The sequence below is a fragment of the Stegodyphus dumicola genome, chromosome X2 (genome assembly GCF_044657685.1).
Source record: "Stegodyphus dumicola isolate Sdum_Otavi_A_Nest chromosome X2, ASM4465768v1".
NCBI lineage: Eukaryota > Metazoa > Arthropoda > Arachnida > Araneae > Eresidae > Stegodyphus > Stegodyphus dumicola.
Window position 1 is genome coordinate 84,889,113 of NC_140781.1, and position 17,100 is coordinate 84,906,212.

General features: G+C 32.7%; 1 protein-coding gene across 7 annotated transcripts in view; it reads right to left on the bottom strand.

Annotated features, from left to right (window-relative positions):
* Positions 1 to 16,410, bottom strand: part of LOC118179348 (histone-lysine N-methyltransferase SETD2-like) — a 205,043-nt gene extending 188,633 nt beyond the window's left edge. For 5 of the 7 annotated variants that reach the window (XM_035348536.2, XM_035348525.2, XM_035348550.2 and 2 more), the window contains exons 1-2: positions 16,114 to 16,408; positions 4,416 to 4,552 (exon numbers count right to left, since the gene is read on the bottom strand). The gene's annotated coding sequence lies outside the window, so the exon portion shown is untranslated. Of the gene's footprint in view, positions 1 to 4,415; positions 4,553 to 12,044; positions 12,603 to 16,113 lie in introns of all 7 variants that reach the window. The other 2 variants (XM_035348531.2, XM_085808858.1) reach the window with 2 other exon arrangements.
* Positions 16,411 to 17,100: the final 690 nt, after the last annotated feature.

Below are 17,100 nucleotides of genomic sequence, written 5' to 3' on the forward strand. Positions count from 1 at the left end.
AGGACTTTCTAAGGGAATCTGGCTCGTATACATGTTACACATGGGGAAAACCACGAAAACACCCATGCAGCCAGCCCATTCGTGGGATTCGAACCTCGGACCGAACTACCAGTGTTCAGCAACTTTACCGCTCGGCCGCTGGTGGGCCCTTAAATTACAGAATAAAGATTACAAAAATGTAAATGTATATATATATATATATGAAATTACACATTTTTTTTAAAAACAAAATATAAACATGTCTAGTATTTTCGTGCATTAAGCTGCTGAAAAATTATTAGTAAAGACATAAAGTAAGAAATTTACTTATGTCTTTACTGACATAAAAAAGCTGAATCTATTAATTAATTCTTAATTTGTGTCACAAATGCATTAATAGCTATTTTATCATGATTTCAGATACTGGAGAAAACGGCTGTTCTGTCAGTATTTATATGGTCAAAAGATCCTCTTAAACAAGAACGTGATTCATGGTACAAACGTCGTTTAAGTCACCATCTTGCCCTTGATTTGCTAGAAAAAGCTCCCTCTCGAAACGATGTTGGAACATTCATACAAAATGACAGTGGTGAAGCTCTGGAACAGACAATATTAGAAAACGTTTTCTACCTGGATGTACAAGAAAGAAAACATAGGGCAAAAAAATGAAATTAACTACTTACAGAAAATGTTAAAATCCGCCAATGATACAATTTGCTTCCTGAGGAAACAATTAGTGCGTTTGAAAAAGGAAGTGTCACAGTTGAGAAGAGAGAAATTTAAAACTGACATTAAATATAAAAAACTTTCCAGTGCTGTTAACAAACTTTTACTAAACCACAGGAAAAATTGCTAACTCATCAGAAAAAGAAAGTGAAATGGGATGATGAAACATTGTCAATTGCATTCACATTATGCTATTCAAGTAGAAAGGCATATCTTTATCTTAAGAAGCATCTAAATTATCCTCTTCCACATTTAGCTACTCTTAGACGTTGGGCATCATTATTTCAACTGCGGCAAGGTATTTTAGACGATGCTTTAAAAATGATGAAAATAATTAAGAGAAGGTGAGAAAGATTTTCAATGTTGCATAGTTTTATCGTTTGATGAAATGAAAATTAAAACTACATATGAATATGATATGAAACACAGCCAAATTATTGGCCCGTATTCACAAATGCAAATGCTATTAGCGCGAGGGCTTGTCGATAAGTGGAAGCAACCACTCTTTGTAGACTTCTATAGAAGGATGACAGATGCCATTCTTTTTGACGTGATTTCAAAATAACATCAAACTGGGCAACAAGTTGTGGCTGTAGTGAGTGATACGAGTGGATCTAACGATGCACTGTGGAAAACATTACAAATAAATAAAAATAAATCATGGTGTATGCATCCGATTACCAATGAAAATATTTATTTTTTTGCAGATGTGCCATATCTTCTGAAGCTTATTTGCAATTAGCTTTTAGATACTCGTTTTGTCTTAAGCGATAACTCCATTATAAGTAAAACTCCAGTTTAGGAATTACTTAAATTAATGCTAGTGAGTAAAAAGCTTGCTGTAAACTGACAGAAACTCGCATATTATGTGAAAAATCTCAGCGACAATATGTGCGTCTAGCATCACACTTGTTTTCAGAATTAACTGCAGTTGTGTTAGAGAGATACAAGCCTGGGTCCGATCCTAAATTATGTTGTGATTTAGCACATTTTATAAAAGAAGTAAAATGGTTTCATATTTTCAATAGTTATATTCCGGAAATTTTGGGGGACCCACCAGCGGCCGAGCAGTAAAGTTGCTGAAGGCTGGTAGTTTGGTCCGAGGTTCGAATCCCGCAAACGGGCTGGCTGCGTGGGTGTTTTTGTGGTTTTCCCCATGTGTAACGTGTATACGAGCCAGTTTCCCTTAGAAAGTCCTCCACGAAGGCATGCCTTCCCTTAGGCAGATAGCCCTAGTGTGCTTTGCCATAATTAAATACACCACACCCCACCGGAAATTTTTGGATTTCCTTGTAAAAGTGCTTAAGGAAAGTATATAAAAACTCAGGATGCAGCAATAGATAATTTTTGCAAAACTGTGAAAAACATGAGGTGCACTGGAAAAAAGTTACTGCAGGTATTTCAAAAAGGTGTTCTAATTTCTAGCACATCGTTAAAAAGTCTCTTGCATTATGTCAAAGAAAAATATAACTGCTCATACATTCTAACGCATTGTTTAAATCAAGACGCTCTTGAAAATACATTTTCGCAATTAAGGAGCAGAAGAGGACTAGATGATCATCCTACTCCTCTTATTGCTTTATATCGTTTACGTATAGTGATACTAGGCAAGAATGGTTTTATTGAAGTCCACGGAATCACAAATACGAAAGGTAGAGTAGAAGATGATTATTTTTAGGTTTTGTGGGATGCTGGTGTAAAAGCTGTTGTCAGAAACGATGACAAAATGTCATTTTCATATTCAAAAAACAGTGATACTGAAAAAACATCGATTGCCCATCTGAAAAATGCGAAATAAAATTGGATATGAGTATCACAGAAAATGATGGTTTAAGTTATATTGCAGGGTGGAGAGCAAAAAAACATCATATCGAGTACCCTAATCTCGGGGAATTTACGTATAAACTGAAAGAAGATCCAAATTGTTTTTCATCGTGGATACAACATCTGTCTCATGGAGGACTTATTCAACCATCTGAAGAGTGGAAAACGCAAATTCATAAAATGGAAGAACAATTTTTAATTTTAACGGTTCCACTTTAAGAAAGCGAGAAAATAATATAAAGGACTTTGTCAAAACTCTTAAACAGCAGTTTTCCAACACACATGAAAAATTACTTAAATCCTTTGCTAGAATTTGAGCTTTTATATGATTTAGGAATTTCAATCAAAAATTAGTTAATCAAAAATATTCGAAAGCTAAAAAAAGAATACTACATTCAGTCAATGAAAATTGTGAACATCACGTGGAAATGAAAAAATAAATTGAAGAAAATAATTTCTTAATAAAAAAAAATATTGCTTTAACTGAATGAAAATTGAGCTATCTTTAGTTTTGTTATTTTAGGTGCACTATTTTTTTAGCTTAAGTATTGTAAAAAATACTTAAAATTTTTCTTCAAGCAAAGCTTAGATGCAGAAAAAATGGTGTATCCAGCATATCTGTTGAAAATAGTATTTTTTTATCAAACAGAACTGATCCAAATTACGTATCTAGACTAAAATTTTAGACGTGAATACCTGGTTACTTTTGGAAAGAAAAATATATTTTGTATTATGTATTATCTGATATATCTTTTATCTTTAAACATTCATCTCATAATATTTGTATATATTTATTATATACATATATATATCTTAGTGTAAAATATTATATATATACATATATAATGCATCTTCATAATGTAAAATAAATAAATAAAAATATTTTTGATTCTGAAATAGTGAACTATGACAAAAAATCTGCAAATGCAAATATTTTTTTTTTTTTTTTACAATAGCGTTTGCAAATTTCTTATGTACCATTTCCTTATTCAGTATGGTATTTGAATAAGCTTAGATTATGTTTAGAATTTAATAAATATAGCCACTAAATTTATGCAATTTACAGCACATAATTTGGGTTTTGGTTTTGAACTTAATTTGCCCTTGGTTTCAATCATTCAAAGTTTATTTTTATAAGATATCTTTATATACTGTCTTAGATATTATATGTTTAAGTATAAAATATGTAAAAGAAATAAGGGTATGTACAATGCAAATTTATTTTTCATGTTAGTGTTCATTCATTTATTTATTTATTCGATATCTTTAGTTTTAAATATATATTTCAAAATCTGTATGTACGTAAGTGTATTATGTCAATACAAAATGTTTATTAGATATTTATACATGTTAAATTACGACTTAGTTAATATCTTTTTTCAAAACTTTAATGTAAACACCTAGCAAATAAGAACAGTTAAATAAGCGCAAATTCGTTTCAGGCGCCTACCGTAGTTTCTAACCTCGTAGTATGAGAGAAAGCGACAGAGGTCTCCCTGTGATATCACGATGTTGTTGACCATTCAACGCGTTTTCCCTCTGATGTACGGACCTTAATCCATGCCTATAATTACTGCAGGAATCTATATGCTAATTAAATTTACAAATGTTTTTAAACATTTTAAGAAAAAAAAAAAAATCCACAAGTAATGCTTATGTAGCAGACTTAATGCAACTAATTTGCACCTCAAACAGATTCTACTGCTTAAATTGATTTCAACAGGATGACACTTCCCTCTTAATTTAAAGAAATGAGCAAAATAACAAAATGTGTATAATTAAATAAGCATTCTAAAATTAAACAACAAAAATTGATTATTGAAAAAATTCCATTATCAACTATTTAAAATTAGAAAGATAAAATTCTTAACCAAGAAGTTTCTTACCACATATAGGCATCTCCTTTCTATAAGTGAAACACAATATACATGGTTAATTCAGTCCTCTGGTACTTTTAGTTCAGGAAACAATTTTTACCACATAAACAGACCTCCAAACTTATTGAAAATGAAAATTTCAATACCTAGAATGAAATGAAGGCATGAAACAAATTACTATTACATAAATAAAGAATTGGGGAAAGTCAAAACAATGCACATCACTTCTCGATTAAAGAAATTTTAAATGTTTAAGAAGGACAGAGGAGTACAAAGTCTTGCAAGAGATAACTATCCCGACTAAAGGATTTTGTATCAAGTTTAAAAACTGGATATTCGACTAGCCATTTCCTTTATGTTCTTAACTTCAACAAAATTAATTTCCTAATTCCTCAATTACAACTACACATTTGAAAAGCCTAATGCCTCCGACTTCGATGTAATGTGTCAGTCATTGTGCCTTCATTGGAAACGTGTACAGCTACGAATTTATTTAAAAAAACTTTCAATCCTGAATCTCTACTAAGATGACCACAGTTATTGGTGTTAGCAAAAAGATTCTTCACAGATTCCAAATAACACTACAGATATGAGTGAAACACTACTACATCAGGATTTTAGCCACTCAAATACAGATGTGATGCATTATATCAATGGAATAAAATAGAAGGTTCTTGCAATAAAAATCGATGTTGCTAAGTTAGAAGTAACAGTTAAAAGTTTTTTCATGGAATAAGACTTTTTTATGGGTCTGTGTTTTTTATGCATTCAATCCAAGCTGATTTTGTATATGAACACAGATTTTTGCTCTCACCTACAGTTTTAAAATGTAGGTGAGATTTTTAATAATTTTCTAACACTACACTAAATAAATACTTCAAATGTGATGTGGCAGTCATTGTGCCTTCATTGGAAATGTGTACAGCTATGAATTATTTAAAAAGACTTTCTATCCTGAATCTCTACTAAGATGACCACAGTTATTGGTGTTAGCAAAAAGATTCTTCACAGATTCCAAACAACACTACAGGTATGGGTGAAACACTACTACATCAGGATTTTAGCCACTCAAATACAGATGCGATACATTATATCAATGGAATAAAATAGGATGTTGTGAAGTTAAAAGTAACAGTTAAAAGTTTTTTCATGGAATAAGACTTGCTTTTTTTATGAGGTTACCTATCTGTGTTTTTTATGCATCTGACACTACAATACACTAAATAAATACTTCAAAAATAATATGCAGATAACACTGAAAATCAAAACACACATGTAAGACATAAAATATAAAACAAAATTATTATCTAGCTAATAATAATATCAATCTTGTATTAATAATTCTTCGGGACCAAGATAACCATATTTTGAAATTATAGCTATGGCCAAGTTTTCATAAATGACAGGGACAGTATCATTCATCCATTCTTTCAGAGAATCATTTCATACTAATAATCCCTATATATCCCCTGCCTTGGTGAAGTAAATATTTTTCATTAGAAAGAAGGCCATTTGCAAAATAATTATTAAAAATATTGGATGTATGAATATGATTTTGCCATTTTCTTATATTTGTTGTTAGCAATACTGCTTACATTCAACAGGATTTGGGAACACTTGTATGTGAAAGGTTTGACCTTTAATAACTAGTTAGTGACGTCTGTTTAAACAGTAAATACTACTGAAAATGTTGAGTTTGATTTTCTTTTTAAACTATTTGCAGAAAGTTTTACTTCATTATTATATTACAATGAAAACTGCAGCAGAAAAAATCAGTCTGCTGTTGGGAAAGTGTTACTTCATTATTATATTACAAAGAAAACTGCAGCAGAAAAGTTCAGTCTACTGTTGGAAATTAATGACAAACGTGTTCTATTGAATACAACTTGCAAACAGTAGTTTCAATAGTTTAAAAATAATAATTTTGTAACCATAATAAAACAGCACGGAAAAACCACCAAAAAAGCATAAAATGAAGATATAGAGGTATCACTGCACAAAAATCCTTGCCAAATACAATCAGAATTGGCTGCTGCATTAACTATACATTTTTCAATGTCTGAATAAAACCGGAATGGTTAAAAAGCAAGGAAAATTAGGTGCCATATGAATGGCACATTGAATGTTGAAATGCGATATGGGAACTAGTACTTCAAAAACAAAAAAAGGATTTTTATTTGAATTTTTACAAGAGATAAAAAATGAATCCACTACAATAATCCTACATGGCCAAAAACAAGGGTACATTTAAAGAAATCAGGTCCATCAATGCCAAAACAGAATACTCATGGAAATAATGTTATGCTGTGTAGCTAGTGAGACCAAAGGGTGCAGTCTACTATGAGCTGTTACAACTGAATCGGATTATGCTGAACACTTCAACTAATGAATTCAAAAAAGCACTGAAGCAAAAAACACCCCACATATGCCAAAAGTCATGACAAAGTTATTTTCTAACATGCAATACTCACCAAAGAAACTATTCAGAGAAATCATTGCAAGAGCAGCCAAGAAAACTCTAAATACACTTTGCCGAGATGTGCTGCCCCACCTGCCAATTTCCCAGACGTTGCTCCTTCACATTACAATTTGCATTGATCCATCAGCGTAGCTTTCCTGAACAGCAGCTCAGTTCTTACAAGGATATAAAAAATCAACTTCATGACTCGACTGTTTAAAAACAGATTTCTTCCTTCACAGAATCCATTTACTCTTCTGGACAAATTTTGTAGCTTCTGATGGAAAATATATTAAACAAATCTTTCTTTCAGTATAAAAACAAATTAACATATTTCATTTACTCAAAAAGGAGCAGAGTCTTATTTATACACCTAATAAGGACCAATTTCTTGAAACACAGGCAGTGTTAAAATTTTTGTACACAAGTCAACATACATCCCAACAAATATATCACATGACATCTGCACCCAAATGTCTACACAAGGAAACATAGAACTAGTGTGCCAGGTACATGTTAATGGCACCTGTGTCAGAATGCATGATCATTAAACATGACAGGGTATAAAGTTACTTCCACATTAAGCCAAAGAAATTTCTGACGAAAATCACAAGTTCGAAGAGCAATGACGTTTTCCGAAAGCATTTCATTTACAGTACTTAATATAAGCCACGAAATGTTAAGAGGGTACTTATGTATTATTGCAACCAGGTTGGTGCGATTTGTAAGTTTGAGTAAAAAAGTATGAATAGAAAGAAAATGTACATTTATTAATTACAGATAATTTTTAATACAGTTTTTTATATTATTTTGTTTTAAAATATAAAATAGCAATTAAACCCTTCCGGTTTCGAATTTGAATAAGTCGCAGAATTATTTTTACGGCGGAAATCTTTTGGCTACTGCTTTTAGCACTAATTGAAAACCGTCTTCGCCAATAACAGCTTGAGCTTGGCGCCATATAAATTCGATAAGATATGAGTCAAGATGATGACGGACTGTTCCTCTCTGATTTTTGTTGCGCCATTTGGCTGAGCCCCACATGCGCTCTACATGTTGTGTGTGAACGCCCGTGTTGGGATCCACAGTTATATTTGTGATTAACAGTTCCATGCAGAAATCCAGCATTTTCGAACTCACTTGTATTGTATCCTTTCCAGCAATCCGAAAAAATGCTTCCTTCCTTGATATTTTCGCAAATTTTTTCCATGACGGTAACGGTGCTTCTGTTAGGTACAGTAACCAAAAAAGTCTCTTTCTTTTCTCGGCAAATTCCACCGAAAACCCATTGCTGTGGTAGTACACGCCCAGTGTTATTTTTTCTTTTTACAAATAAACTTTCGTCTAAACACGTAGGGTTGCCATAAGTAGGGTCGCCAAATTTGACGATTTATGCGAATTTTGGCCTGGTTGCGTTAATACGTAAGTACCGTTAAGAGTTTTTGTTACCATTTTAATAAAACTTAATTTACGATGAAACCTTTATTTTATTTAATCAAAATTTCTGACTGATTCCTTTATAAATGATATATTCCTCAGCTTCATATGAGCGACTTTTTATTGCAAGCTACAGGGTGAAGTATTTGTTTTTTCACCTCATTTGATAGCATTGAACTACATATATTGGAATAACTTTTCCTGTTTAAGGGGATTACTATTATTATGTTCTGCAAAGTCTGACAAATAAGAAAAGCCCAATTTATCCTCTGTTTGCATTTAATCTTTCCTACGATTAGCAATTTTACAGCTTATATCTATCTAGCTTGATCACTTAACACACTCGTCGAAGTGCTAAATTCTGTGTGAACCATTAGGTCGTAAGTTCAAATCCATTTGAGGTATTTTTGCCTGAAAACAAATATTTTATTGTTTCTGTAAATCTGTAATTGCCAAAATTTTGTTGATATAAAAATTACTACGTTACATGTAACTTGTGAAGAGCAGAAAGTAAGATCATATTGGGTGAGGATGTAGCTGGAGAAAGATGCATGAATTCAGTTACAAGGAATTGGTTGATATGCATTTATGGACCAAGGACCAAGGCGTTTGAATTACGGAGTACCTTTGCAAATAAATGCAATAACCTCCACATCATCGTTCAGAGAAATGAATAAATTAAGGGAGAAGCAGTCGCTAAAGTAAATGAAAAAAGCAGATAAGCTAAAATTCAAGAATCGTTGAGAGTCCTCTTGTTTGGACACAGGAGGAGAGAACAAGCTTTGATCACAATTGAAGGTGTTTAGACCCCTGCCGTGAGTCAACTGCTTGCGCCCGATAACAATGGAGAGGCAACCGGAACGCAAAGTGCGTGGATGGTTGCCATGGAGACGAATCAGCAAAGTGCGTGGTGGTTGCCATGGAGTCTAATCATTTATGGAGCCATGGATGGAAACTGTCAAGTTGAGAGATGCATGTACCGAGAGTGCTTCCCAAATGGACAACTGCCAAGTCATCTATTGTTTGAACAACTGCAAGGCAGATTAAGTGAGGCTCGAGCTTTTCCAGTAAGCAACCATATCAGTCGGCAACATACTACACGTACAACAGCCATAGATAAAGTTGTACTATGGGAAACTGAGAGAAGCATGGGAACAGGTATCAGGATAATTGAACACAACTTAGGTATATCTTATCATAGATAGGTAACTCAGGTATATCTTATCAGGTATACTCAGGTATCCAGCATTTCACATATACTGCATGCAGACACACTACACCCTGGCCACTAAACTGACTAAAGGTATTGAGCAAAACCACCCAATGTGTTGCGTGGTATCTGATAAATGCAAAATACACCCAGGTTTTCCATTGTGATGAACAAGTTACTGATGAAGCACCCATTTCATGGGATGGTATCCTGAACTCATTGCATGTGCGGGCAGATGACAATCCCAAGAGTACACACAACTATGAAAACCAACAGTGCTCTACCATAAACATGTGGGCTGGTATTATTGTTGGCATTTTGACTGGTCCTTATATACTGCATCAACACTTAGACAGGCATACTTATCACACCAAAAAAAGAAAAAAAAAAAAGGAGATGTATTTCCAAATTTGATGGATGTCTTTACCCCAGCTTAATGCTGACATATCTGGCTGCAGTATGATGGGATGCCCGTACATTTCAGCAGCATCAATGTGTAAGACTACCTCAATATAACTTATCCTCACTGCTAGATTGACAGAGGCGGACCAGTTGCCTGACCACCATGATCACCTGACCTCACCCCTATAGATTTCTTCTTAAGGGAAGAAATGAAGTTCTTGGTATACGAGACATCCATCTGAACTCCTGGTCCCAGGAGTAGTGGAAGCAGTGGCACATGTCCATAACACACCCGACCAAGTTGAACGAGTCTGTGAATCAACACGTTGTTGTGAAGCATGCATGCATTGTGGTGACTGGAAGGAATTTTGAACACTTTCTGTAACTACGATTATTTCCTTCATCCATATTGCTGTTTTTTATATATCCAAAGGGGGCAATTTGCTCAGATGGCATTTTGCGGTGAAATGTTGGTTCACTTTTCAAATTGTTGCCACCAAATATTAGAGCCCTGTATTATATTTAAAGAAATTAAATAATGAAGAATCTGCATAAATGTATGTATTTTTCTCGCATTGTGATAAAAAAACAGTTGTAGAGAAATTTAGGATTTTGGAACTAGGAGAATTGAAAAATTAGCAACCACCTTCGCCGGGAATCGAACTACAGACCTCTGAAATACGAGCTCAGTGTGCTGACCATTACACCACGTGTAATTCCTAGCGTGCCTACGCTAGGAAAGTGGGAGAAATACTTTATACGGTACCTCGAGCTTTCAAATTTAACAAGAATAACGCACATTTCCACCTGAATATGAGCATCTGGAAGACCGAAGCTGGAATTTGTTTAATTAAATATTTCATATTTTTTAAAACTTTAAATTTTTGTTAACAAACTCAATGATTCAAAAGCAAGCAATGGCAAAACTACAAAAAAAAAAAAAAAAAAACACATTCTAATCTTCAGCACGCAAAACTGTGTACCGCAAATTCTAAAGATATGCTCATTTTAAAATTATTTTGCGATATTGCTGTTGAACTGAATTTTATGGTTTAAGTGCAAAGAACATGGTATTTAATAAATAGGGCGTAATGTAAAAAATGAAAACTTTCAGATTTTTATTTTTTGAACTTTATATTTTCTTTTCACATGTATTAGATGTTATTTTTTAATAAAATCTTGTTAATGGCACCACTATCCATTCCCTTTCCTTGTACACTGATCAAAATCTGGAAATATTTGAAACTAATACATAACTGAAATGTCTTCAGAGGCTGCATGTGGGCTACCAGTTTGAGACCACTTGTCTAGACATAGAAAGGTTATTCATATATACTGTATAACTGAGCAAAATCCTTACTTCTATTCAGTGTCTCTCTGGAAATTTCTACTTTTAGCTATTTTATCTAAAATTGGCATTAAAATTTGCTTAATTTAGAAAAAATTTATTACTGCAATAAAATTACCAAATACAATTGCATGAAACTATATGTCACAAAAATACTTTGCAGAAGTATATTCTATTTTTAAAAAATACTTTAAAGTTATATATAATAAAAGAAATAAAATGAAACTTTGTTATACTCATATTTTTCTAACCTCAGCATTATGATTCACAATCACTTGCTTCCCAATTTTTCTCTTTTATTTAAAGTACTTATTTTTCACATTTTAAATTTTTATTCATTCCTCTTTTCTGTGAGCTTTAAACATCTTATTTATTATTACCTATTTTTAAAATGAAGCCCTGAATAAATGAAGGCATTGAAAAACTGTAAATTTTTATGCATGCTGTGAGACTGATGGCAAGACTCATTTTTGTGAAACTTCAGTCTACTGGATACAAATCATGTCATATGCTTTGACATTAGCACAGCAACCTAAAAGCAAAATTGCTGTATGTAGACAAAATGCTGACAGGCAACAAGTCTACGAGGAAGTCTTTACTGTGTCACCTCATACAGACTGGCCTTTATATACAAAAAATTCCACCTTCTGAAACATTTTAAGGTCAGCCAAACACCAGTCCAAAAAGATTAAACAAAAATAGCAGAGTGTGAAATTATGTACAACATATTTATTACAATGAGAATCTAGACACAAAATTAGTATGATGATGTATCAATAATACCTCTCATCATGCTGCACACCTATGAGTACAGTAGTTCCAAACTCTTGAACTTCCATTTAGCAATGAGAATATTTAATACAGCCAAGTAGCCCAGGAATCTGCACAACACTCCTGTGCTATAGGAATTATCAGTGTGAGTTTGCTGCATACATATGAGAAATGTCGTTTCAAACTCTTGAACTTCTGGAGTGATAAGTTTATAATTCTGTACTCCTATATAAACAGGAATCATCAGCGTGGGTTTGCTGTATGTATAAAAACACAGCAGTTTCAAACTCTTGAACTTCTATTGAGCTGTATGAATATGTTATAGCTCTGAGAAGCCCAGGTATTTTCATACTCCTGCACTTCCCAGAGCTCTGCTCTTTGCTGTTATGAATGCTGACTGTTTTCCTCCATTGATGTTTCTACCTTAACAGGGCATAGAGGCTCACCTGAATCAATAACCAAGAGTTATATCAGCAGAGAGTGCAACAGGTTCACTTGAGCTGATCAAAGGGCATATCAAAAGGATAAAGAGGAGCATCTGATTCTCCAAGTTAGGAGCTGAATCTAGAACTAACAAATTTATCATATGAAAATTTGGCTAATCTTTGGAACATGGTAACATGCAGTTTGGCGAAATTTTGGTAGGCGATAAAGGTTACTACCTAGGACTTTGGCAACAATGTGAGAAGTACTCAGTTCCAATTACGGATTATTTTGTCTGAGAGAAATGAGAGATCATGAGATATGTCACGTGACATTTATGGACGAATGATAGCTCTTTAATCAGAAAATGGGGGGAAATTTAGAAAAATATCTGCAGTACTTTATAGCATTTTGTATTTAGCTTCATTCTGTGTTGTGTGAAACAGTGTTGCTTAATTTTTGGATCCCATCTAAAGTGAATTCAAAATTTTTACTGCGTTTATCTGTTAATCCAAAAGAATTGCTTGAATGGCGTATGAGTGTAGGATTAATTGCGGATAAGTATGAATGTCCAACATGTGGGAATGAAATGAGATTGTGTGAAAGGAAGGATATTTATTACAGATAAGTTTGAATGGCGGCGCAAGAAATCTGGTGAAAATGGACATTTTGTGATCCGCCATGCACTCAAGATTCTGTAGAAGATTAGGCAAGTTAGTATTTTTAATCATTTGAGGATATTATTTTTATGCATTGTTCTAAATATAAGGAATAAATAAATTAATATGCTATTATTGGAAAATTTTTATTAGCAATGAATTAGTTTAAAGTAATTAAGATTTTAAGTTAATTTTTATTAATTTAATGTATGTGTTTATTTATATTTTAAGTAGTGTTTTTAATTTAATTATATTTTATTTAAATGATAGTTATTTTGTGAATTATATGTTTGTAGCATTTTGGAATACGTTTCAGTAGAAGTAAACGTGCATGGAAATAATTTAAATATTTGACACTAAGTATTTGCAACCATTTTTAATGTTTGCGTTATAAATTTGCAGGTGACATTTATAATAGATAATTTAGAGGGAAAAGTTTTTGGATATTTTATTTATTTTATACGGGCAAATGTTCATCCTTGGAAAGGGTATATACTTTTCCGCGATCAGGTAATTTCATATATGTCCTTTTTACTGACTTCATTCACAAAATTTTGCTGCAAATTTTTCTAATTTATGAGAAAACAGCAATGTACATGGATAAAGTCAAGAGTGCACGCGATGCCATTTTTGTGCAATTCTGGGATTTTTTTTGTAAGTAAAAATAGGCCGCCGTGTACATGGTTACCGTGTATGTGCCATTCTGAAAATCGCGGCAAGGAGTTTGCGATTCTGCACTTTCTCCCAATCTTGCAGTTAATATTCATCATGATTAAGCACTTTTGTTCCATAAAATTTCTCGCATAAGCATAATTCGGCTACCAGATTGTTGAAAAAAATTTTGAGTAAATAAAAAAAAAAAAAAGAAACCTGTCTTCCGGCGAAAAAAAAAGTAGAAGGTTGCTGTAGCAGGGTTGGTTGCCAAATTTTTGCCAAAAATCGTCAAGTTACCATAATTCAAAGATTAACCAAAAATTTCAATGGAAACTAACTATGGAACATTACTATCATTACATTGTGAAACATAAACTGCTATCATATGTCTTAGAAATTCTGTAGGGTGAAAACTTCAAGAACAATAAACTCTGCTACCGATTACTGCTTTACAAGTACTTCAAAAATAGTGCTCATAACTAACAAATACTATTATTCAAAGTGGTTAAATAAAACCAAATTCCTTTGCATGAGATGGTTAAGAGCAGTTGCAAGTAGTTTGGAAACCAACTATTAGTAATACCACACACCAAAAGACTTTCAATCAACCTACACACATTCCTCTTTTTCTGGTAACCTATTTCTTCCTCCTTATCTTCCCGCAAAATAATTTCTAAGTAATTACTTTAAATGTTTGCTTAGCATATGTTCAAATGACAGTAATACCAGAGATTGACTGGTAACTTGAAATCTTATACCTCAAAATAAAGGAATTAAATGTTGAAACACACTATACTGGCCAAGTCTAACTCTTCAGAACATTAATGGATTGCACATAATGGTAATTATTAAAGTTATTTTAGACAGTTAAGATCAAAGACACTGAACGATGATAGCTTACAGATTAATGACAAGTTAGAAAATGCAGTCCTAAATCATAAAATAGCACACATCAGGAATTAAGGACAAGGACCTACTAAACAAGAATTACCACAGAATATCTACGTCAGTAAACTACTGTAATACAGTAAAAGAAAATATTACACTTACAATGACAGTTTACAATTGACAAAAACAAAGAAATAATATAATTAAATCTTAATGGACGACAAACTTTACAAAATCTGTAAAAATTATGGCCAATGCTATTCTGGAGAAATGGACTTTAAATAGATTCCACTTGGAAAAAACTTTATAAATAGATTCCAACTTAACAAATATACAGTATACTACAGAGAGAAAAGTCTGATGTTTCTTCATGGTTTTTTTACAGTTTGATGAAGCATTATGTTTTAAAATATGGTATGTAAACTTTCCTAAGGAATCTCAGAACACGAATCACTTTAAGGCAACCTATCCTACGTGTTAAAATACACTGATAATCCAACTCTATGAAAAAAAAAATATATGTAAATTTGAAATAAATTAACAGAATTCACAAGTGAGTCGGAAGCAATGCCAATCTAACAATATCAAAGGAAAAGGTCACAGTTATTTTTTCCAGGATCAGATTAAATATAAATTTGAATCAGACATTATATACATACCAAACCAATTTTCCCCTGAGAAGTCACAATGTTATATTTATTGATAAACTACCTTAAATTGTGTATTTAGAAGCCTTTAATTTATATTCAGTAGAATTACAACTTAATCACTGAACCAGCTCTTTCAAGAACACTGCAATCAATATCAACAGCATTCATTTTTCACTGATTCAGTTAAAAGCTCAAAATTTTCATTTTATAACATAATGAAAATGGAGTAGAAAAATCAATATAATTTGCTTGAGCTCAACATATATTAATATACATTTTTTCGTTTAATTAGATTTTCATTATATTCGATTCCTAACTCCTTGAAAAGAATTTACATTATTTCAAAATTAAGTCTCCTGACATGAAGATATCAAAATCCCTCATTCACAATAAAAAGGTGAAAATAATGAATCTCACTTCGGAAAGAAAAACGATCACTCTGATTTAAAAGTTATTTAGAAAAAAGAATACTAAAATGACAAAAATTCAATCTGGCTTCTTATATCTCTTTATAAACAAACACAGATCACAACGAATTCAAAAATCCAAGGCAACATGATCTCAACATGAGAATAAATATATTATAATACATCAATGTAACTGTGAAATTTGCTGACAATTCAAATACTGATTTGCCATATGATAACTGCAGTACGTAGAAATTTCCTGAGCACGCCTCCAGATATCCAAATACATTCAAGTTCCATACACGATGTGACACCTGCAAACACTTTATAATAGCGATATCAATACTATACCTGGATGTTTCGAGAAAGTATAAACTATTTATATTTAACACAATATTACCTAGTGAGCTAAATCATCCATCAGTGCTAATACACTGAACCAGCTTTTAGAAACATAATAAAACACCACACAAAATACAAGTTCTAAAAATCTTAACAAATGACCACACCACAATTAGATCAGCTGATACTTCTGTGTGTTTTTTTTTTTTTTTTTTTTTTTTTTTTTCATAAATACCAATAACACTACAAACACTTTCAAGACTCAAACACCTATTCTTATCCACTTTCCATCGGCTTTACATACACACCACACTTTCTAGCGCAATCCTGTACCTACTATTGGAAATCTATGTTGCCATACCTCTCATAAAAATAAAGTCTTGGCCTAAACGGTGGTTGTGTAACACTACACATGTCATAATACTTATTAATTTTACATTCCAGTCATTTTATCAAAGAATAACATCAGGCAAAGAATTATTTTTAAATCCCTCCGCAGTGGAAGGGAAGAAAAAGTTAGATTTTATTACAAATTTGGAATAAAGCAAAGGTTATGTATGACCCTCCTCTGAATTTCCTGCTATTTTATTCAAATGATTTCTTTAAATTTTGTCAAATTATTCAAATGCATTAATATTAAATCCTACAATACAAATAAGACATTACACTGAAATATTTAGGCTTTCATAAATAAAGCTTGATTAGGCTATTTCATCCCCAGCCTAATTAGTTAATCACAAACCCAAACCACCATCAGGTTTTCACAGATGTGAGGGAACCTTTATGAAAACACAAGATTGGCACATACGGATGCCGACGATCAGAAACTAATCTACAATTTGTGCACGCTCCCTTATATCGCGACTCTATCCTTATATCGCGTTTTTAGACAAAGCAGATATATGTCTTGTTTTGCATCCACTAGGTTTTTCTGCCCGAGGGGCGAAAAATCAAACAAATTTGGTTTAATATAAGACCATTAAATGGCTTACTTGAAATATAGCCTTGGTCACTATGGAGTGTACAGGCGATCTCGTAGACCTCA